The 25,089-nt window shown below is 42.0% G+C and overlaps 1 long non-coding RNA gene across 1 annotated transcript; it reads right to left on the minus strand.

The window, feature by feature from the left end:
* Nucleotides 1-7,680: 7,680 nt before the first annotated feature.
* On the minus strand, nt 7,681-23,967 carry LOC119497219. Its single transcript, XR_005208886.1, has 3 exons — nt 23,958-23,967; nt 14,493-14,497; nt 7,681-7,817 (listed from the first exon to the last, which is right to left on the minus strand). It is a non-coding gene; the product is annotated as an uncharacterized LOC119497219 (long non-coding RNA).
* Nucleotides 23,968-25,089: the final 1,122 nt, after the last annotated feature.

Consider the following 25,089-nt stretch of genomic DNA (forward strand, 5'->3'; position numbering starts at 1 on the left):
TGGTGAATTAGCTGATAGAGGGTTTGATGTGACAGATTCAGTTGGTCTGTACAATGCTGAGCTTAAGATCCCAGCTTTTACTAAAGGGAAAAAGCAAATGGGTCCAGCGGAATTGGAGTCAACACGAGGACTTGCATCAGTTAGGATCCGTGTCCAGAGAGTTATCGGTTGAGGCGACGAATCGGTATACCATCCTTCAAAGTTCAATTGTAAATCAGATGTGAGAAGCTGAGCATCCGAAAGGTCTTACACCTCTAGATCAAATAGTCCATGTGTGCTGTGCACTGACAAATTCAGCTCCCTCAGTCGTTCCTTTGGGGTAAGCATAAAAAACAAAAATGTGTCACTGCACTGTGGGATTTTTATTTCCATCAGATAAATAATGAAAATGAAAATTATGATTTCATACTTTTAATGATAAATAACTGATTTCATGTCAAGTTTGTCAATGAAACAAATGAACTTCCTGTTGGAATATAAAAACATTTTTAGTGTAACATTTTATTACCGTATGTACACAAGTATGTTTTTTTTTACTGTATGTTGTCATGACACAAGCATATCTGCCACAGAGAGACACTCCAGTCTAGTGGTTCAACTGGGTTTTTATGACACATTTCTCTTTCATAACTATATGCATCTCTGTACAAAAATTATGGATTTACATATGCCTCAAAGTATGTGGTCTGTAAAACACTTTAAACTTCTATTCTGTTAAGTTTTTTTCCTGTTATCCCTCTTATGTTTAGCCTACAGTCACTGCATTTCCAACTTGACATTTTTAAGTGCGAGGTGTCAAGTTTTAAACAACTTCTGGGCTGGTCATCAACCCCCAGTACCCATGGTTGGGGGCCTTTCTGACAGTGAGATTGGTGTTGTAGCTTTCCATCATCTTGCTGTACTCCTCAACTACTTTTCTCTCTTGTTCAATGGCCCCACCTAAAAACAGAAAAAATGATATACACCTTAAATATAAAATGACTAAGTAATTATAACCATAACAATGTACACTTATCATATCACAGTAACATTACTTTCAGAAGTCCAAATAACATCTTTATTTGCAGATGTGTTATTTATCTTGATCATTTGTGTATTACCAGCAAGATGATAAGTGGATGTATATTCCAAAAGTGATGGGGAGAAAAGTTTTTAATATAGCCTTAAAACACTCATCCTTCCACAGCGTGTTCTGTCTGAAACTCACATGTAGACCACTTGCTCATCCTTCCACAGCGTGTTCTCTCTGAAACTCACATGTAGACCACTTGCTCATCCTTCCACAGCGTGTTCTCTCTGAAACTCACATGTAGACCACTTGCATGGCAGTTTGTTTTGAGCTGCACTCTTTTCAGGAGGAAACTTTTTTTCAGGCACCAAAGATTGCTCCTGAAAGTGTTGCAACTGGAAACGTGTTGCTGTCCTAATGGTCTGCATGACAGTAGTTTTTAAGAAGTGTTTTTGTAAAAGCCTGACCGCTGTGAAAGAAGAGAAGAAAACTTTTGTGCGCATTGCCATGCTTACCCTCCCCGTCACTCTTATGGTTTTGTTCTATTTGGGAATTCTGATTATTACATTTTTGTGTGAAGCTTTCATTGAGTGAAAAGTAGATATGAATACCTGAGAGAATGTGGTGTGTTGTTGTTTGGTCCCTTGAAGGCCACAGGATAGCACAGCTTCTTCAGCAAGGAGACAGCTGGTTTTTCTGGGTCCGTGTGGCAGGCTGCTCGGATGTTTGACGCAGTCACCCTTCCTGCCTTCTGGTCAAACCACATGGCACATTTTCATTGTAGTCTTGTCTCCTTTTGTATGAAACGGCACTAAAATTGAATAAGGTTGACTTAAGTTTGTGATATGTGACAAAACAAAACAGTGATGAATTAAATGTTATTGAAAAAAAATGTGAAAAAGACGACTTTAATGAATTCTGTGGAAAAAAAATGTTTTCTGAACATCAGCTATCCTAGTTACTTGTCCCTGTGATATTCCTGACATGCACGTCTTCAACCATATTAACTAACTGACCTGTTATTCTATTATGCTCAACCCTGTAAAGATTTCTTCACTCTTTGCCTGCAGTTCTTGGTGTGACAGTGACCTGTACTGGGGCTTGTACATCTTGTTAAGGGATGCAGGGATGTTCATCTGCACTGCCCGAGGAAAGGACCTCTTTGCATGGCCAGGGACAACAGACAAAATGGAGCTTTTGACAGGTTCCCTTTTAGTGTCTTCTGATACATGTAGCATATTGTAGAATGCTGTGCATTCATCTGGGGTTAGAGGTGGAATCTTGGCAGGGGGAAGGTCACCGCAACCATCAGCAGACCTCTTTCTCTGGGCCTTTGTGAAAGCTATCTGGCATACCCTACTGTCCTTACGGCTGCCATACTAGGCTCATTCCAGACACAGGCTTCATCAGTGCCACTCAGTTTGTTAACAGCTGTTAGCAAAGCGTAGAGTATGGCACCCACATGCGAACACACCTCTCCTAAACCTGCCATACAGGTGCAGTGGCCAAATCGCACCAGTCCCTTCTTCTCCACAACAACCCAGGCTATCAGTGGCGGCTCATTTAATCTGTAGGAATGGTTTACCTGACATCGGAAAAATAAGTTTTCATTAGACTTATATGTCATTAGATACTGTGTTAAACATACCAAATGAATACTGCCTGTCACTACTGTCCTACCAACGCTGACTACTGACCCTGAAACTAACCACACACGAATCAACATCAGATAGCTAGCTACAATTAATGTTAGTTAATTAGCAGTCACCTTTGCTTTGGCAATGAAGAATGTCTTGTCCTTCACCTCCCAAACGGCAGCATTATTGACCCATCCAGATCGAAAATACATACTTACGTACTTTTGTAGGCTTTCATCCTGGCGGCAGTGTAAGGTGAGGGAGTCTCCACAAGATAGATGTAAACATCACCAAAGTGGAGTTCTGGCAGCGACTTCGTTGTTTTTAGTGACAGAAATACTGTGGCGGGAGCTGTATATGGATCACAAGTCCCCAAAACCTCTAGTTTGTGCTCGTATCTTGGTTTTTCTTCTGTTGATAGATGATGTAAATATTCGTGGCTTGAAACAGATGGAAAATTGACAGGCTCGTGCTTCCCTGCTACGGAGAATCCACTGTGAGCCGCCATGTTGGTCCATTGTTTTGCCCTCCAGCTAGCCGCGTGTGTCACGTGACTGAAAACTATGAATAATGTTTACCATCATGTTTTAGCATCATAACATAATTAGTACTAAACACAGAGTAGAGCTGAGACTGATTTCACTAAAACCTTAAATGTCAACTTCATGGTGGAAATAGAGGAAAAGTCAGAGGTTCACCAAAGTCATTAGGAAACATCATCTGGTTTCATGGTCAATTCATGGTAATCCATCCAATAGTAGACCAAAATGGTGGACCAAGTCTGAAAAGAAAACTCAAGTCAAACAAGGCAGAGAATGGATAGCACCACCTTTTACTATATGCAGTGCTTCATAAACTACTAGGAGAAATCAATGACAGTCATGATAAATGTGTGTTTAATGTGATTCATATCCAAAACAAGGGCATGAATTTTGATCTGTACATGTCCGTCCAAACGCCCTAGTCCTCTTTAAACACCTCCTGTTACTCAGCCACCTGGCTCACCATCACTCACACTGTTTATGCTTTCTAACCAGAGGCTTGGATTGCATACCAACTACTTCAAATCCTCATAACAATCTGAAAATGAGCACATTAGTGTTTTGAAATCCAAAGCAGAAAGGGCATTAACCATACTCCTCAAAGTCTTTCTTACCTGCGACCTCTCCACCACAGTCCCATTATGGCCTGGTGAAAGTTCAAGACTCACCTAAACACACACCTTCACCCCTCATTAAACCTGTGATATCCCACAGTGCAATTTAAGAAGTGCCAAGCTCACTCTGCTTGATGTGAACAGTTGGAAAATTTCAAAACAGCAGCTTTTTAGAGCTAAGAAAAGCCTTGATCTTAACTGGGTGCCTGCATATTTGTGAGGCTGTCCAACTAGGTATTGAAAAGCTTTCGCAAGCAACAAAGGTCACATCCTTCCCTAGCCTGCAGGAGACCAGACAGTGTTTTTTTCAATGTACTGTCTCTGCTAGTAAGCATTTGATTCATTTTACACATGAACATCTGTTCACTCATCACTAGAGGCCTTGTCTCTGGAGGATCTTTGTCCAGTATCAGAACATAATGTTTATGATGTTATAGTGATGTCATCTGAGTTATATCAATTTATCAAAGAAATCCTGACCATGAATAGTATCAAAAATAGGATTTGATTTCATGAAAATCTTATGGCGGATTAAGGATCTTAAAGATTACAGCATCACACTGCGTTAGAAAAGTGCTGAGTCAGAGAAGATATTTCTGCCATATTGTTATAGAGCATTTACTTTTTTTTATGACTTGAACAGGGGAAACTTGAAGGGAAGTTGAGGCCTAATGAGGTTTAAGAATCCTTGGTGTCACAAAGGTATTTAGGTCCCAGTTTGACAACATGCAGCAATGAGCAGCTACTATCAAAATGTTTGCTGGGCTCTCTCAATCCATTCTGATGTACAAGACCACCTTTGAATGAACACGTAGCATCTCATCAGACATAGCTGAGGTCCTGTACATATGCACCAGCTAATCACGCTCCACAGGGAGGCAGATTGATTGAAATGTCTGAGGAAATCAGGACGTGTTGAGGACAGGCAGGGGGTGGAGTATGATCCTGCACCACACTGTGAAACCGCACACATCCAGGGGACATTATACAGTATCACCCACAACCATCCTCTCGCAGCTCTCGCAGGCGAAGGGCCAGCTTCAGATCCTCTGTATCCACCCCAGCTTGCAACAGCGCCATCAGATCTGTGCCATAGGCATGGGTGGCAGCAGGAGCCTCCGCCCCTAACTTCACCTGACCACTGAGGGCTTCAGTGGCTGTAGCAGCCGCCGCTCCTACTTCCCCGTCTAAACCCTCAGGTGCACGAGTCATCCGTGGCTTTACTATCCCCCTCTCCACCAGCTGCTCTGTCAAACACTGTTTTATCTCTGCCTTACCTCAAAGGGGCAGAGACATCAAAAACGTTAGCAATTAACAATAAATCAGCTTTAGTACATCTACAGACGTAGGCAAAGTTGTTGGTAACGTTCCGTTAAAGAGAGAAAAACCCACAATGGTCACTGAAATAACTTGAAACTGACAAAAGTAATAATAAATAAAAATTCACTGAAAATTAACTAATGAAAATCAGATATTGTTTTTGAATTATGGTTCAGCAGAATCATTTAAAATAAACAAACTAATGAAACTGGCCTAAACAAAAATGATGGTAACATTAACTTAATATTTTGTTGCACAACCTTTTGAGGCAATCACTGCAATCAAGTGATTTCTGTAACTCTCAGTGAGACTTCTGCACCTGTCGACAGGTATGTTGGCCCACTCCTCGTGAGCAAACTGCTCCAGCTGTCTCAGGTTTGAAGGGTGCCCTCTCCAGACTGCATGTTTCAGCTCCTTCCACAGATGTTCAATAGGATTTAGATCAGGGCTCATAGAAGGCCACTTCAGAATAGTCCAATGTTTTGTTCTTAGCCATTCTTGGGTGTTTTTAGATGTGTTTTGGGTCATTATCCTGTTTGAGGACCCATGACCTGCAACTGAGACCAAGCTTTCTGACACTGGGCAGCACATTTCGCTCCAGAATGCCTTGATAGTCTTGAGATTTCATTGCACCCTGCACAGATTCAAGACACCCTGTGCCAGATGCAACAAAGCAGCCCCATAACATAACCGAGCCTCCATGTTTCACATTAGGTACAGTGTTCTTTTCTTTGGATGCTTCATTTTTGCGTCTGTGAACATAGAGCTGATGTGACTTGCCAAAAAGCTCCAGTTTTGTCTCATCTGTCCAAAGGACATTCTCCCAGAAGCTTTGTGGCTTGTCAATATGCATTTTGGAAAATTCCAGTCTCGCTTTTTTATGATTTGGTGTCCTCCTCGGTCGTCTTCCATTAAGTCCACTTTGGCTCAAACAGTGACGGATGGTACGATCTGACACTGATGTACCTTGACCTTGGAGTTCACCTCTAATCTCTTTGGAAGTTGTTCTGGGCTCTTTGGTTACCATTCGTATTATCCGTCTCTTCAATATGTCATCAATTTTCCACTTGCGGCCACGTCCAGGGAGGTAGGTTTAAGGTCCATGGGACTGTAGTCCCATGGACCTTAAACTTCTGAATAATATGTGCAGCTGTAGTCACAGGAACATCAAGCTGCTTGGAGATGGTCTTATAGCCTTTACCTTTAACATGAAGGTCTATAATGTTCTTTCTGATCTCCTGAGACAACTCTCTCCTTAGCTTTCTGTGGTCCATGTTCAGTGTGGTACACACCATGATGCCAAACAGCACAGTGACTACTTTTCACCCTTTAAATAGGCAGACTGACTGATTACAAGTTTGAAGATACCTGTGATGCTAATTACAGGACACACCTTAGTTTAACATGTCCCTATGGTCACATTATTTTACATCTTTTCTAGGGGTACCATCATTTTTGTCCTGGCCAGTTTCATTAGTTTGTTTTTTAAAATGATTCTGTTGAACCACAATTCAAAAACAATATCTGATTTTCATTAGTTAATTTTCAGTTAATTTTTATTTATTATTACTTTTGTCAGTTTCAAGTTATTTCAGTGACCGTTGTGGGTTTTTCTCTCTTTAACGGAACGTTACCAACAACTTTGCCTACGTCTGTATCTAGTTCAGTGGTTCTCAAACTATGGTACGCGTAACGCTGGTGGTACGTGAGCTCTCCGGTAGGAGGCATCTCTGAAATGTTTTTTAAAAATTAATAAGAAATAGGGCATACCCATAAATCGTATTTTCATCGTCATCATATGAACATGCGCGATGAACACATCGCAAAAGGCTGTCTGGAACACGATGACTAAGAAAAATCATTATATTTAGGGATGGTTAACTTAACCAGGTATTAAACTGGCCGCCGGGCTAAAGCTGCATCTTCTCCTCTGCTGCGCTGTCGGAGCTCTCCACTCACATCAACACACAGTCAGTCAGTCTGTGAACAGCTGATCAGAGAATGCTACAACTACTCCTTACTACAAGTTCAATAAAACTGTGCAAGTGTAAAGCCAAGACACGTTATCATTACACCTGTTCAACAAGCATGAACACGATGAAATGGTTAAAGGAAAGCAACGTTTCAATCTGCTCTGTCTGTAGTCTGTCATCCACCGCCGCTTTAGACAGGCACAGTGCGTTAGCTCGGCGACTAACAGCTAACTGTAAACATGTGTAAGTTATTTAGTTGAGTTGTGAATGACTTTAGTTCCCTGGTCAGCAGTGATCTGAATTTAGTTCCCTGGTCAGCAGTGATCTGACTTTAGTTCCCTGGTCAGCAGTGATCCAGTGTTCAGTGTCCAGGGAGTTTATTGTGAAGGAACAGAAGGCGTGAAGCGGTGATGCGCTGCAGACTTAGCCTCTGTGTTATTAATTTATTACCTTCATAAAGTATCGGAGCAACGTAGGCTAACCCTCGGCTACACAACACTGAAACTAAAGCTGGCAGTAGGCTGTGTAGTCGGACTGTTTAGGTTAGTTTGTCACATATCTTACCTGTAAACTGATCAGCTGAAACCAAACAGCCCCTCTTCCCTCTATCAGCCCTAATGTTACTGTAGCAGAGGGAGGAGGACAGAGGACAGGAGGACAGGAGGACAGATGACAGGAGGACTGAGGTCAGAGGACAGGAGGACAGATGACAGTAGGAAGGACTGATACTGACTGATGTCTGTGTTCTTCAGTCTTTATAAACTTCACTTAGTATTTTCATGTCAGGAATATGATTTATTTTATTAACATGTTAGATTGTTTCCAGTGAGATATTAAGGAGTTGATATGGTGACTTTGCTGTAGTAAACATTACTGTTGCTGCTCTAGAAACAACATTTAACCTACTTATAAATAAAATACAGTATATGTATATGTATAGCTAATATGCACACTTCAATATTTGTTTATTTATCGCAAGACATATCGTCATCGCAATACTGAACAGTGTTATTGCACATGGCAGATGTTCCTCATATCGTGCAGGCCTAATGTGAGAGGCTGCCCCTTGCGTAGTATGAGAGTTGTGTGGAAGAGTTTAGCCTCCGGACACACCAGGAACGTCAGGAGCGCGTGGCGTCTGTGTGGCGTGGTATCTGCATGATACACGTGTCGGGCGTTCACAGCAGCTGCATTTCAGCTGCGTGTCTGCTGTATTTCTGCTGCTGCTGTCAGCCCTTTCTTTCTACATAGAGTTTGCCTTTTAATGGTCATTTCATTTCATTATAAATAAAATGTATATTTGTTTTAGACAGAGAAAGGTTAAGGAACGTGTGGTAATTTGTAAATAATAGTAATAATCCACAATTAAAACTCCGTACTATATTCATTCATGGAGCTCTCCAAGTCACTGCATGTTCTACAACACTGTCCGGCACATATTTCAGAATAAAAGCCTTGTGTTAACAAATGATGGAATTCTGTCCATAGAAAAAAAATGCTTGAGGGCTTTTATTTTGAAATGAAAGCAGGAAATGTTGATTTAAAAATAAGTCTTTACTTTTTTTCATCACCGTAACATATTCTACAGATAGACATCGAAACTGTAGTAATGTAGCTGATATGATGTTAATATACTGTCAGTAGATCACCTTCACTGTCTGTTGCTGTGAGACGCACGCGACATGCGTCAAAAATAGGCGAGACCTCTATTCTCTAGAAGAGACGCAGCTGAGTACGGGGGCATGCGTGCAGTGGGCAGTGTGGCTGCTCTAACCTGTTAACACGGACGGCGAAATAAAAAAACAACAGGTAACAGCCACCACGCGCTCCTGACGTTCCTGGTGTGTCCGGGCTGTAAGTGCCAGTTCTAGTGCTACCCCTTTGACAAAAGTCAACAATAAGTAATATTCTTATTAGGAATAAATCTGCCTCCTGCTTGAACTGTGCATTGCTGAATAGGGTAGGCCTACAATACTGTATTTTAATATCGGTCATAATGGTGGTAGCCTACATGGAGAGCCAAATATTTTCTAAGGTGGTACTTGGTGTAAAAAGTTTCGAGAACAACTGATATAGTTTATCGAGGGTAGGATTTTGCGCAAACTCATCCATCTCAAAAGTCATTTTCTACACTCTACACACACAGAAAACTGCCAACCAAAGACAAGAAATACCAACCTTTTCAACAACAGCGAGCACATGTAAAAAAAAAAAATGTTCGAGCCCCCAATTTATGTTACGCCCCAGTCTAGGGTTGTGGAAACGCAACATAAATACATTTAAATAATATTTATTGCTGCACACGATTAAACAATATTTACAAAATAGAAAAGTGAAGCGTGGGCTCAAGGTGAACCAAAGGCCAAAAATAACAAACAAAACAACTTCTCACACAAGTTCTATCTAAAGAAACAAACAAAACTACATGGGCTAAACTCCTTAACTCCAAACAGGAGAAAACCGGTTAAATAAACTGGCAGTTCACCCCTACAGCTTCAAGATAAGTCCGATATATTTACAAAGATAACGTGTACACTTGTGTTAAACACCAAGGTCTAGACAACAAGATTTTAAAGTCCGATATATACTGGAAAAACAAAGTTCGGAAACTTGTGTTTGGTCGATTATTTCTCTGTTGTTACAATGCTAATTGGCATTGTATTTTACATTGTTGGAAAGCCTGTTTATTTACCTTCGCAATGATGTCCAACTTGTAAGGATCATGCATTTGTGGGATGAGCAGCACAGCTGATTATGTGGGTAGCGCCCAAGAAAAATTTGCCAAAATGCTCTACCAATGGTAGAGAATACACTGTTGTGTATTCTCATGAGGCTACCAGGAAGCCTGCAATGACTGCCCTTCACCGTCAGGCCCGTTTGCGCTGGTGTCGACAACACAGACAATGGAGCCTGAACATGTGGGGGAATGTCATGTTCAGTGATGAGTCCAGGTTCTGTCTGCGAAAGTTGGATGGCCGGGTCAAAGTATGCACTGTTTACCATTGACGGAGCATTTTGGCAAATTTTTCTTGGGCGCTACCCACATAATCAGCTGTGCTGCTCATCCCACAAATGCATGATCCTTACAAGTTGGACATCATTGCGAAGGTAAATAAACAGGCTTTCCAACGATGTAAAATACAATGCCAATTAGCATTGTAACAACAGAGAAATAATCGACCAAACACAAGTTTCCAAACTTTGTTTTTCCAGTTTATTTACGAAGATAATACTACTTAAGCTAAAACTACAAACTACACCAAAACACACACAGGAAAAAGGCTATGGCTAGCACGAGAGCTAAAGCACACTACACGTGGTTCCCACTTGGTTCTCCCACAAGTACACACTACAAACGCTGATGAAAAGGTCGGGTTGACGAGAGGGACCAAAGCAACAACACCCGACAGCCATCGACCTCCTCTCAGCTGTGTTTTCCCGGAAGCTAAATAGACCAGCCCGCCGTCCTCAGCCAATCCTCAGCGGCGCCGTCATCAAAGGCCAGCCAATGGAAACATCACCTGTTAACCCAGATCCTCTCTGGATCACTCTCCATTAACTTAGCCACACCAGCAAAAATACACATAAATATGGCCGATGGCCGTAACAACCTCCTTAGGACACTGACAGGCCTTCCCACTCCCCTCCCCAGGACAATGATCCAGATCAGGCAGTGCCATCAGTGGGGATGGAGGGTTTCTTGAGGAAAAAAAAGCAGTTCATTTATCACCATGATGCAACCCTAATGAAGTGATAATGCATTAGCACATTCACCGAGGGTGGCACGGGGACGAGATGTGATGAGAGGAAGGGAGGGCTAATAACGGGGCATCAGGTTCCTGGAGTAAAGGTATTCTCATGGAGTTCAACTTGCGCAGAACAGCAACACAAACATGTTGATGCATAGCTGCTATGGCTTTTATTTTTTTTTCTCCATGATGTTGGAGGCACATTAAGACTAAAGACTTCAATTAAACCTAGAGTAAACAGAAATAGTCACACTATGGTGTTTTATTACTACTCACAGAGATGTTGAGGGAAGATATCAACCAACTCCTTCACTGCTCAGACTTCATAGTCATGATTTGTGTTTCATTTTCATTCTTCTTTTTTTTAAGATTTTTCTGGGTTTTTTTATTGTTTTTTATTGACAGAGACAGAAATAGTTCTTGAAAGGGGGGAGAAAGAGGGTATGACATGCAGCAAAGAGACAGATTTGAACCCCGGGCTACTGTGGTAAGGACTAAGCCTTGGTACATGGGTCGCCCGCTCTACCAGGTGAGCTAACGCAGCGCCGCTTGTGTTTTATTTTCTCCTCATAATTCTTTTGACCCTCTGTCACATTTCTACCAGTCACCTGCTCATTTCTGCATGCCCAGTCATAATTAATTACATCTTAAAAAAGACAATTAATTCTTGTTTTTGCCAACAGAACGGATAAGACTCAATTTCCTTTCGTTTGATTATTCAGTCTGACCTTGTGTTCATTTTGGTTGTTTTCTGTTGGGATGGGGGTGATATTAGCCTAACCCTAACTAATGAACACCGTAAGATTATCAGCATAATAAATGCGGGGCTAAGAGGTAGAGCGGGTCGTCCACCAATCGGAAGGTCGGTGGTTCGATCCCCGGCTCCTCTGGTCACATGTCGAAGTGTCCTTGAGCAAGATGATTAGATCTTGATGGGCAGGTTGACAACCCAAAGTAATTTAACCCCCAAAAAAAAATAAAACGCTCACACAGGAAGCAGTAGTTTCCCCATTCCTCGAGCCTCGAGTTATGGCGCCCAAACAATTGGCCCACGTGTGATCCTCCAAACGCACACAGGCCAAACCCTACGCTCTTCATGTAGAGCTGCACAAGCATCGCGGGGTGGGACTGCAAATGGCGCCTTGGTCTGATGTTCATCTCCCTCGTCCTCTGATGATCCCTCCACTTTGAGTGGCCGGACAACTAGAAAAGCGCTATATAAATGCAAGTCCATTTACCAGTTACCATAATTAATGCAACTGATCAGCTGATCAGCTCACACACCTGCTGCTTATTAGCTGTTCTTGTTGTTAACCAGTCTAATTATCCATTTCACAGAGCAAGTCTAAATGAGCATAGATTCAGTCAGGTTAGTTTTCAGGCTCGGCTATCTGTTTCAGGTATTTAAAGTCATGAACTGCAATTCGGCGGCTGTTCGGCTCAGACGTAGAGCATCCACCAATCGGAAGGTCGGCGGTTTGATCCCTGGCTCCTCCAGTCACATGTCGATGTGTCCTTGAGCAAGATACTGAACCTGGAGGCTGTGCCATCAGTGTATGAATGGGTGTATGAATGGGTGTGTGAATGGGTGAATGCTGACACCTGTAAAGAGCTTTGAGTGGTCAGATGACTAAAAATGCGCTGTAGTTAAAATTGGCATACACTAAACCCGGCTTGCTTTGTTATATGTGGGCGTGGCAGTTTTGGCTGTGCATTTTTAAACGCTGTATAATGTTTTACTTAATGTGTTTGTTTTTTGGGAACACTTTTCTCCATTTTCTTCTGATATCTCAAGCTGCAGTGTGTTGGCCTCTCTGGACCACCATACCTTTGAGATTTAAATGGAGAAAGTTCAAAATATTGGTTTATTTTTCTGATAAAAAAAAATGTTTTTCATAATTTTCATAATATGAAAACCATATGTGTGCCATATCATCCAGAGAATTGAAGAATCGTCTTAAGACTTGAGTCTCACAGTAAACAAAGAGCTTTGTGTCCTCTTGTATCCTGAGTAGGGGGTCCAGGTGGAATAACCTGTGGTGCTGCTGATAAGTAAGATGCCTCCCACCATTCTGCCCCTGTGGGGGAGTGTGGGAGACCCCACAACTTACCAAACATTGGTTGTGGTTGGGCCTGTGGCACAGTGCAAGAAAGTTGCCAACCCTGTCTGCCTGGTTCTGGAAAGTCATTTCATTTCTCACAATAACATGAAAACAAACCTTCAGATCATCATCATACCATGTGTCCACACTCACTTCCCTATTAGCAAAGAGAATGTACTTAAACCACGTCTAATAATACACAACAGTGAATACAAGTTGTGGAACAGCAGGACTGGGATAATATTGACCCCAGATGGGCTTAAAGGCTCGTCTGCAGCGGGTGTTTGAGAGATAAAAGGAACTTGTGGAAATAATGATGTTTCAGAGAACATTGTGTTTCTGCCAGATGACTGAGAAAAGTGAGTGTCCACGGCGCCGATATGTCTTCATAAACATCTCTGCTTCATCAACCGGAGAGACATGCTGAAAGTAGGAGAAAAGAGACGAAACCCCATCCATGCCTCTGCGATTGTTTTGAATTACTCTCTTAGCCCTTTCACAGCCCAGTATCCCTACTGTTCATATCTACAAAGCACAACATATGTCTAATGCCAACATTAAGTGACAATGCAGGAAGTAGTGTGTCTTTTATGTAGTGAGGTGGAGAAACGGGAGACCACTACAACCTGCAAGGCAAGGGTGATGTGGTCGAATGTGTAGTCGAGCTAGCGAGCTGTGTGAGCTGTTATTACAATGTTATCTAATAGGTTATCTAATAGGCCACACTGGCTATGGTTTGACAATGTTGTTATTATCAAAGACAAAATATGTTTGAATGGATACATCTCATTTGGATCTGATTATTGAAAACTATTTGTTTTTCCTATAGGGTCATTATCTGATATTTCCTCAGCCAGATATTCTGAACAGTGCTGGCTGAAGTCTATTGTTGGGTGACAGATCCACACATTAAAGCATTATAAGGGTTCATAAAACTAAAGAGACTAAACGTGGCATAGGGGGAGTTACCCGGCCCGTAGGAAGCCCGGGGCCCCCATCTGGAGCCACCAGTCAGCGAGTGACTGGTGGCCGGGGACACCCACGAAGAAGCAACGTGGCACCCCCCTCCTCTCCATCGTGTGGGCTCAACACCTGCGGGAGGAACCGCTGGGGTCGGGTGCGCTGCCACAAAAAAAAGATGGCGTCTCCCTTAGAGATAGGGTGAGAAGCTCAGTCATCAGTGAGGGACTCGGAGTAGAGCCGCTACTCCTTTGCGTTGAAAGCAGCCAGCTGAGGTGGTTCGGGCATCTGGTAAGGATGCCCCCTGGGCACCTCCCTAGTGAGGTGTTCCAGGCACGACCAGCTGGGAGGAGGCCATGGGGAAGACCCAGGACTAGGTGGAGAGATTATATCTCCACACTGGCCTGGGATCCCCCAGTCAGAGCTGGTTAATGTGACCCGGGAAAGGGAGGTTGGGATCCCCTGCTGGAGCTGTTGCCCTGTGACCCGACCCCAGATAAGAGGTTGAAGATGAGTGAGTGAGTGAGTGAGTGAGTGAGTGAGTGAGTGAGTGAGTGAAGGGAAACTATGTAATAATAGACCTGACCGAAACTGGCAATTAACTTTATATTTACTATATACAAGGGATTGAAGAAAATCTGATGAATGTCTTTATTTAGTTTGTTTATTGTCCAATCATCATTTTTACATTTGAACATGTTTGTATCGATCACGCTGGAATCCAGTGATGAGGCACTACTTTAAGGTGAAAGAAGAAGAACCTGCCACAATGCAATGTGAAGTCATCCAGTGCCAACTGCCTTGTCCAATCAAATACGAGCAATCAACACATTCCTTGTGGATTACTTTGTATCGGGAATGGTGTCTAATCTAAAATCTTAAATGACTGTCGCTGTCAGAAGAGTTGTAAAATCATTCATTATAGTATTGCATAGTATGTGCTCTTGATAGCCTTTGAAAACTCATAGATATATACCACTCAAACTGGACGGCTATTTTATTCTACCTGAAGCTACATGCTACCACCAATGCAGCCTCTTGCAGGTTTTAATACAGTGCTGTTTTCAGTGTAAAGCCTCGGGCCAACACAGGGAACATGAGCAGCGAGTGGCAGCTGTGTTACCTGTTGTTTTTTATTTCGGCATCTGTGTTAACAGGTTAGAGCAGCCACACTGCCCGTGTGAGACACGCGTCTCACACCAACTTGGCTACGTGTCAGCTGCGTCTCTTCTAGAGGATTCAAGGTTTTGCCTATTTTTTACGTGAGCCGCACGGTTCACAGCAACAACAGCGAGCGAAGGTGATCTATTGACTGTATATGGACATCATACCAGCAACATTAGTAGTTTCGATATCTGTAGAAATTTTACGGAGATGAAAAAAAGTAAACAAGTGGACAGAATTCCTTCATTTGTTGACACAAGGCTTTTATTCTGAAATATTTGCAGGACAGTGTTGTAGAACATGCAGTGATTTGCACGGCTCCATGAATGAATAACGTACAGGGTTTTAATTATGGATTATTACTATTATTAACAAATTACCACACGTTTCTTAACCTTTCTCTGTATAAAATAAATATAAATTATATTTATAATGAAATGAAATGGCCATTATGAAAGGCAAACTCTATGTGGAAAGAAAGAGCTGACAGCAACAGCAGAAACGCAGCTGGTGTGAACAACCAACACGTGAATTACGCAGCCACCAAGCGTCCACGCGACGCAGCCGCCTTGAGATGCACGCAGCCATCACGCAACGCACGCAGGCGCCACACGACGCACGCAGACGACGCACGCACACGACGCACGTAGCCGCCACACGATGCACGCAGCCGCCATGCTCCTGACGTTTCCAGTGTGGTCGCGGCATCAGTGCCCCGTAAATCTTCAGAAACCTTGTCGGTGTCTGTATCTCACATGGCTGCCACTTCCTCAACAATGAAGCCAGTAAAATGCAAGGGGCCTATTTCCTTTAGAAAGATGATCAATACTTAGAAAATCAGTGATATTACCATAGCGTCTAGAGCACCTGGGATGTATTTTAGCTCCAGGCTAAGGTAAGATTAAAGGAGTGAGAGGGTGTTGGTTGAGGGGGCGTCACTACGAGGGTAGGGGAGCTGCCATAAAACACCAAGCCATTATCGCCGTGCTTTAATGTAGAGCTTAGTATTCAACGCATCAATTTTATTCCGCCACGGCTTTGGATTCATTTGGAATTCATTTACAGTTTCATATTACAGCAGCGGCAAGATGGGAGAGGTGAGATGGGAGGAATAAGAGAGAGAGAAAGAGAAAAAGAGTGCGAAAAATCAGAGGCCTTCAAGGCGAAGCAGTTTTGGCGATAATGGCTGTAATCTCTTGCCACACACCTGGGGCACATCAGCAGCAGAAGCACATTAGAATAAAGAATCTGTGTTGCTTTTGTATTTTCAAACAGAACTGCCTCAAGTTCAGCTCAGAGGTCAGCCGTGTCCAAGAGGATGGAGGGAGGACTCGGGGAAGGCAGAATGAAGAAAGGCTTGTAAGGATACACACAGATGGATAGAGATCATGTGGATGTGGTGGCCAACAATGAACTGTTTTCATGTGCACTGTAATAATCTGTTCATTCCCACCTTTCAGCAGTAATCTGATTACATAGATATGCAAACAAATGCTTTGATTACGAGGACTTTCCAGATTAAGGTAAGAGTTTAGCATGATTAAGTAATCTTATAAAATAAATCACATTTACAAGGTTTTTTAATAGTTGAGTCCAGAAGTGGAAATCAGTACAAAGCATCAGTATCAATCTTGTGTTGTACTTCAAGTTTTCCTCTAGTGTTTTTCTATGGAGCTGTTTTACTACACTGTAAAACCAAGTAAGTTCATCGTATTCAAAATGTTTGACGTAAGTGATTACCTAAGAATATTTAAGTAACAGTAATAGTAAATTACTATTTGATTTAAATTTTTTACTAAATTGAAAAAACAAAAGATGCATATTACTTTTTTTTTTACAAGAAACCCATTTATCATGACAAGAACACGAGAAGCTGAAAAGATCTGGATATAAAAATACATATTATAGCTCACATACTTGAGGGGTGGCAATCTTGATATCAAACTCAGTTAAATTTTAAATTGTTAAAGAAATAAAAGACAAATAAGGGAGGTACAGTGCCTTCAGAAAGTATTCAGACCCCTTCACTTTTTTCACATTTTGTTATGTTGCAGCCTTATGCTAAAATCGATAAAATTACTTTTTTTCCTTATCAATCTACACGCAATACACCATAATGACAAAGTGGAAAAAGAATTTTAGAAATTTTTGCAAATTTAATAAAAAGGAAAAACTGAAATATCACATTTACTTAAGTATTCAGACCCTTTATTCAGTACTTAGTTGAAGCACCTTTGGCAGTGATTACAGCATCGAGTCTTCTTGTGACAAGCTTTGCACACCTGGATTTGGGGAGTTTCTGCCATTCTTCTCTGCAGATCCTCTCAAGCTCTGTCAGGTTGGATGGGGACCGTCAGTGGACAGACATTTTCATGTCTCTCTAGAGATGTTTGATTGGGTTCAAGTCAGGGCTCTGGCTGAGCCACTCAAGGACATTCACAGAGTTGTCCCTAAGCCACTCCTGCGTTATCTTGGCTGTGTGCTTAGGGTCATTGTCCGGTTGGAAGGTAAACCTTCGGTCCAGTCTGAGGTCCTGAGCGCTCTTGACCAGGTTTTCATTAAGAATATCTCTGTACTTTACTCCGTTCAGCTTTCCCTCAACCCCGACAAGTCGCCCAGTCCCTGCCGCTGAAAAACACCCCCACAGCATGATGCTGCCACCACCATGCTTCACCGTTGGGATGGTATTGGGCAGGTGATGAGCGGTGTCTGGTTTCCTCCAGACATAATGCTTAGAATTGAGGCCAAACAGTTCAATCTTGGTTTCATCAGACCAGAGAATCTTGTTTCTCACAGTCTGAGTGTCCTTTAGGTGCTTTTTTGCAAACTCCAAGCGGGCTTTCTTGTCCGTCTAGCCACTCTGCCATATGCCCAGATGGGTGGAGTGTTGCAGTGATGGTTGTCCTACTGGAAGTTTCTCCCATCTCCCATCTCTGGAGCTCAGTCAGAGTGACCATCGGGTTCTTGGTCACCTCTCTCCCCCGATTGCTCAGTTTGGCCGGGCGGCCAGCTCTAGTGAGAGTCCTGGTTGTTCCAAACTTCATCCATTTAGAATTATGGAGGCCATTGTGCTCTTGGGGACCTTCAATGCAGCAGATTTTTTTTGTGGCCTTCCCCAGATCTGTGCTTCGACACAATCTTGTCGCTGAGCTCTTCAGACGGTTCCTTCGACCTCATGGTTTGGTTTTTGCTCTGATATGCGTTGTCAGCTGTGAGACCTTATAGAGACAGGTCTGTGCCTTTCCAAATCATGTCCAATCATTTGAATTTACCACTGGTGGACTCCAGTCAAGGTGGAGAAACATCTCAAAGATGATCGAGGGAAATGGGAGGCACCTGAGCTAAATTTCAAGCGTCATAGTGAAGGGTCTGAATACTTAAGTAAATGTGATATTTCAGTTTTTCCTTTTTAATAAATTTGCAAAAATTTCTAAAATTCTGTTTCCACTTTGTTATTGTGGTGTATTGCGTGTAGATTGTTGAGGGAAAAAAAAATATTTTATCGATTTTAGCATAAGGCTGCAACATAACAAAATGTGAAAAAAGTGAAGGGGTCTGAATACTTTCTGAAGGCACTGTATATCATAATCATCATCATTTGCCGTAAATGGCACAGTTGAAAACAATATCCTGACACTGGTGAATATCTATGCTCCCCCCGATAGTGAGAAATATTTTTTTTAAAATCGCTATTTGATATTATTGCAATGGAAACAGAAGGAATTTGTATATTGTACATTAAAAAATAACAAAATAAAATAAATATTAAATTCATAAATCCATTAAATACAATTCATTGGAATGCATAAATATAGATAATTGGTTAAAATGCATACATTTAACTCATTAAGACTAAGGAGTTAACTCGTGAAAGTAACAAAATCAAATTAGGTGGAGCCTATTAGCCTAAAATAAGATAGTTTCAACAAACCGGTCTAAACAGAACTTATGCGACACATCCAACCTGGATGGATTGTCAGAACTAAACTATCTCTACCAGACTAAAGAGCAAAATTAAAAGAAAAGTTTACCTTATTTTTGCCTGCAGGATTATCCATTGTTTTGAGTAACTGTTTTCTGTGTTGTCTTTGTTTAAATTCAGTAAAATGCCAGCTTTTGTATTTAAAGTATTTGGTCTGATTTAATATTGTTCCCCAAGTCCAGTAGAACCTAGAACTGGTTAGGAGCATAAATCCAATGGTATTGGTGATACATGTGCAATGTTCACATCCTTTCGCTCTCTGTTTGTCATTGTGTCATGTGACAGGAGTGTTGCGGGACCGCTGTTGTCAGAGTTTGTTGTGTTGGAGTGTTTTAGATAACACTAAGCTACGCTTTAATGTTATCTAAAATATTTTCGATGTCATGGCTAAATATTTTGCTGATTTTGACAATGTGGATGCGACACGAGACTCCAGAAAGAGACTACTCCGGGCGAGATATAAAACAAACAGACCGGATCAAGGGAAAGGTAAGAAAAAGGTTTTATTTCTCTGTAGGGTTCTTTCCATAATGTTCAGCTAAACAGTACACTACAAGATGATTCTGAGAACATCTGAAGAGAGAAATAGACATTAACGTAACAGATCATTGATTCATATTTGATCAGCGCTGCCTAGTTTGACCGTTTGGTCAGAGTTAGCGAGTGATTGACAGCCGGCTCTCATAGACAGCAGATGGACAGCAGACCTCAGATAAGCTCTGACTGCTTGTTTTACTCCGGTCTGTGGAATCTTGCAGATGCCGTTAGGAGCACCGGAGGACACCAGAGGCAGAGGATTTTTTTCAGGTTACCTGTTTCATGTACTACTGTCACGATATAGCGACCATTTTATAAAAATAACTTTTTTTAATCATATTTGCTCCAATCTTGCCTACTTCAGCTTTAACTAATGTGTTGTCGCAGTTTAGCATGTGAAAATGAGAATAATAACAGCTTCAATGTGTACATGTGTATTCCCTGCAGTACACCACTGCTTAGATGACGAGCTAGGTCCTCAGATTACCATAGATTACATCACATGAACCATGAAACACCGCACAAAGAAACCTAAATCTATAGCTAATGTGTAGCTACATGTTGTAAAATTACTTCATTACTCTACCATGAAAGATTCATCACTTGACATGACTGTGAATGGAGGCTCACTCCATTTGACCATAAAATACACAGGTTGTAAAACGAATTGGCAACCACTTGGAATGGAAGAGGAAGAGTGTGACATCTAGTGGCTGAATGTTATCAATGTTATCAACAGCGCCTTTAATCATGACTAGCTCGAAATCCACAAAAACCAGCCTGAAAATGAAGAAAATCTGAAATGAGAGTCTGTGGAGCAGAGGGTTGTCGGCCGACCGGAGGAGGGTGCATCGAGCTTGGCTTGCGAACCCTCCCGATGGCTCACTATACTACTGTGTGCTCACACACAGAGATGAGCTCCGACTCCTCCAACGTCAGCAATGTTCTGCTTACTTCGTCATGTAACTCGTGTTCATGGTTTCCATAGTTCCAGAGGGGCAGTAGTACTCAACCTATATTGGAATGAATGACTTCGGGTTTCTGTTAATCCAGCAACTCTGCATCTTTGGAGGTCTTGAGGAAGATGTAGTTGATCCACAGCAAGTAAAAATAAATAGCTTGGTTAATCCATCCAGGTGTTCTACCACAGCATGAGATTATGTTAAAATGTTATTTACTTCTTGATACGTGAGAATTTACCAACATTCCTTGGTTGTGGTTCTCTCTTAATGCTGATCCAGGTTTATCTCTTCCAGATGGATCACTGGCTGGATCACCTTTCAGGCTAGCTCGCCAAAATATGTAGCGGTGCACAGAATGATGTGGCTCAGGCTCAGTCTGGTGCTACACATTTATTTAAGATGTTCTGCAAAATGTAAAAATAATGCTTTTGGTTGACACAGCGTATTCTGCTTCCATCTTGTACACAGAGATTCTCATTATCTCACTTATTCACGCAAGACTTCCCTGTGACGGTCCCTTCGCATACACGGCTCAGCTTTGCGTCCCTGTCCGCCCTCACAGTTGATGTGTCACATGTCGATGTGTCCTTGAGCAAGACACTTAACCCCAAATTGCTCCCGAAGGCATAGCCATCGTGTGTGAATGAGTATTTAGATTAGATCCTGATGGGCAAAGTTGGCACCTTAGTAGCCTCTGCCATCAGTGTATGAATGGGTGAATACTGACATGTAGTGTAAAGCGCTTTGAATGGTCGGAAGACTAGAAAAGCGCTATATAAATGCAAGTCCATTTACCATTCTCTTAAATAATTGGCAAACGTCAAATTTGGCCTCTGTTAGCCCTCTTTTCTGTTCATCGGTGTTTGCAATTTTCCCTGTTTTTTCCAGATTCCAGTTTCCAGTGTCCAGATCTACGTTTCAGTTCTTGTCACTCCTCTATGGTGTAGACAGCCATGTACGAGTGACAGATAGTTGCTAGTGACAGCCCTCAGTGGCATGCACAAACACGGCAAACGTGACTTTCAGTGGTGGAAGAGAATGGGCACCACCTGTGCAACCTGTGCTATCTCACATCCTTGTTAAAGGCTGGTGGGTGGTATTGGAAACATAACAGAATACTCAGACAAAGTTTGTATCATATTGTTGTTTTTCTTTATTTGTTATTATAAAAAGAGAACATGAACAAAAATCTTACTGTGTGAATTAATGTTTGGACATCTTTTCATCCTCTTGCTTTCCAGCCGTCAGAGTGCAATACCACCGCACAAGACACTCTTTAGCGTCGGTATGAAACGCACCGGGCGTTCCATTAACTACAATGTAGCGGCAACAGCAAACGCTCAGAGAAAGTTTGTTTGGAATGTGGTGACGTAGTTTAAAGAGCGAAAAGAGACACACCAGGTGGGCGGAAGGGGAGGTGGATGGGTCCAATAAACACAAGGCTTTCACCAGGAGACCGCTCTTCATGTTACAATCAGCTGTTCGTTCGTGTCCCGTGTTCACAACGTTCATGCTTTATTTTCACTGTACAAATGTAGTAGTTTTAAGCCCAACCATGTTTTTCTTTCCTAAACTTAACTAAGTGGTTTTGTTGCCTGAACCTAAAATGACGCCAAGGGGCGTGACGCCAACGCCAAGGGGCGTGACGCTAAGGGGCGGTATGTGACGAGCTGGGATGAGAACGTGTTGTGCTTTCCAAAGGTAAAACATGCACCAAATATATGTCTGAGAAACAGCATCACACTCCTGCAGCATATGCTAATAAAAAATAACCAATAATATCCACTGTACCTTCACTTCCTCTACATTGTATCTCCTTCAACAGAGAGACTTAATGACCTGCCCACTTGGCTAATTTCCCAAATTCAACATTATTTCTGTGTAAACTGTGAGGGTTAGATGTCAATCAGGACTGAATGTAGCAGTGTGTGATGATTAGAGCTTTTCACTCCAGGATGCATTCAGAGACTAATCAGAATAATCACTTTAATGATACCTCTTTCCAAGCCACGCATACAGCACCGGGGAGCCTCATGACTTCCTGTGTGGTCCATTTTTATTCTGCTTAATGAGATGAGAGGTGGATGAAACCCAGACATGCCAAAAGAGTATAATGATACCAGTGTGCTGGAAAACTGTCATTTGAAAAATTACTTAAAGGTGGAATGAGAACTCTTTGAACAAAATAATTATATGATATTAATTGATTATTAATTATATTAGCAGTTTAACAAGAAATATCACACATTTAACACAAACAGCCTCATAAATGGAATTTAAACCTCTCACATAAAAGATATTGGTTAGTGGAGCTTTTAGAAATGGAGGGTTGCGGTTACTAAAGACACATTTCACTGATTGTACTTTTAAATCATCCTTCAGATTCAGAAGATCAGGATGGACAGCAGTGCTCTGGAAATACTGTACATCAGATAGAATAGAATAGAACAGAATAGAACATACTTTATTCTCTACTTTTGCAAAAGGCAGAAATGTGTCTTAAGTTTGCATGTGCAAAATCTGCTATTAAAAAGGGTACATTAAAACACAACATGTCACATCCAGGCAGGACATTAAAACTAATTTACATAAAAGCATAGAAGCTACATTAAAAGGAGCACCAGGTACTCGATAATGAGGACTTAATCAAGGTTAAATAAATAAATAAATATAAAATGCTGTGTTTTTTTTATAGATGTTTTCTTTGCACAGGGGACTCTGTACCTCTGCCTGAGGGCTGTAGCGAAAAGTGGTGATTTAAGGGAAGTCTATGGTCATCTAAGATGTTGCCACTTAAGCATTGGACTGCTTTGCCATGGTGATAGGACAGTGGGGTCTGTTTGCAGCTTGTAATTGTTTTGCCCAGTTTGACTACTTTGGAAAGCTTTGTCTCGCTTTTGACGAGATGCTGCAAGGTGCTCGAACCAGGACGCAATGTTAAAAGTGAATACACTTCCAATTGCAGATGGTTCTGTGAAACAACATCTAACAGGCCAGACATTATGGCCACTTCTTGTTCAGATGTGTTCTGTGGTCCATGGCTCTATGGCAGGGCTATTCAACTTCAATAGCAAGGGGGCCAAATATGAAAATCACTGGGGGTACGGGGGCCTCACACAATATTTGTCAATTAATGGCTATAAATAACTGAGTATAGTGTTTATAAATATATTACTACATGGAATAAAGTAGTCACATGCATCTCTTTTCTTTCACTTTAATAGTATTGCAACCAATTCCAGACAGCAGCCAGTCCATACAAAAGAAGTATGAAAGCTATCCCCACAAGGCTTGATACAGAGGTGCAAGCATAGTGTCCATATCCACAAATGTAGAAAACAAGATGAACACAGTAAAACAGTAGCCATCAGACTAAAAGTAAGTAGGCCTGTTTAGCATTCTCAACAAGGACAGGATAGCACTTTATTTATTCCCGTGGGGAAATTACAGTTGCAGGTGTAGTGCACTTGCTGCATTGGAGGCGAGGGTTAGCGAGTTAGAAGCCCGGTTCTTCACTTTAGCTTTAGCTTCTTCTGTAGTTAGCCAGCCCCAAGCCGGTGCAGACCAGCCAAGCGTAGCTTCTGCTAGCTGTCCCCCGGCAACCCCGAGCAGCCGGGAGGCTGGGTAACTGTCCGAAGGAAGCATAGTCCTAAGCGTCGGCGGTAATGACACCCGGTTACGTCGATCGGAGGTCACTAAAGTTAATGTTCAGTCGGTGTGTGCATACGCAAAGACGATGTCGGACTCCGTAGTTTTCTCTGGCCCCCTCCCCAACTTGACCAGTGACGACATGTATAGCCGCATGAAGTCATTCCACAGCTGGCTGTCGAGGTGGTGTCCAGCAAACCATGTGGGCTTCATTGATAATTGGAACTCTTTCTGGGGGATTCCTGGTCTGATTAGGAGAGACGGCATTCATCCTACTTTGGATGGTGCGGCTCTCTTATCCAGAAATCTGACCAAGATTGTTAGTGGAACAAATCCATGACAAACCAGAGGTCATTCCAGAGCTGCAGTCTTACACACTTGTCTGCGCTTCCACTAGAGCATCTGCGTTAGCCGAGCTGAATATGTGCGGTTAAGTCTCTAACCCACCCATAGCTTAACCCCAAACCTAACTGAGACTGTGTCTGCCCCACCTAAATGAATTAAATCAAAAGTAAACAGAAGAGGAGCATAATAACATAATAATCTAATAAAATATAACACTAGCACTGCAATAAAGCAACAAAACAGGAGAATTAAATGTGGACTGTTAAATATCAGATCTCTGTCATCTAAAGCTCTACTAGTAAATGATTCAATATCAGATAATCACATTGATTTATTTTGTCTTACTGAAACCTGGCTGTGTCAGGAAGAATATGTCAGCCTTAATACCATGTCTAAATATAACAGAGGGCTCGTATGCTAACTTTAGCCCCACCCAAATTGATCATCTTGTAGATAGTGCTACAGACTCACTGCGAGTCACACTTGATTCTGTTGCCCCACTAAAAAAGAAGTTAATAAAACAAAGGAAGTCAGCTCCATGGTAT

Source organism: Sebastes umbrosus, chromosome 11, assembly GCF_015220745.1.
Source record: "Sebastes umbrosus isolate fSebUmb1 chromosome 11, fSebUmb1.pri, whole genome shotgun sequence".
NCBI classification, from domain to species: Eukaryota; Metazoa; Chordata; class Actinopteri; order Perciformes; family Sebastidae; genus Sebastes; species Sebastes umbrosus.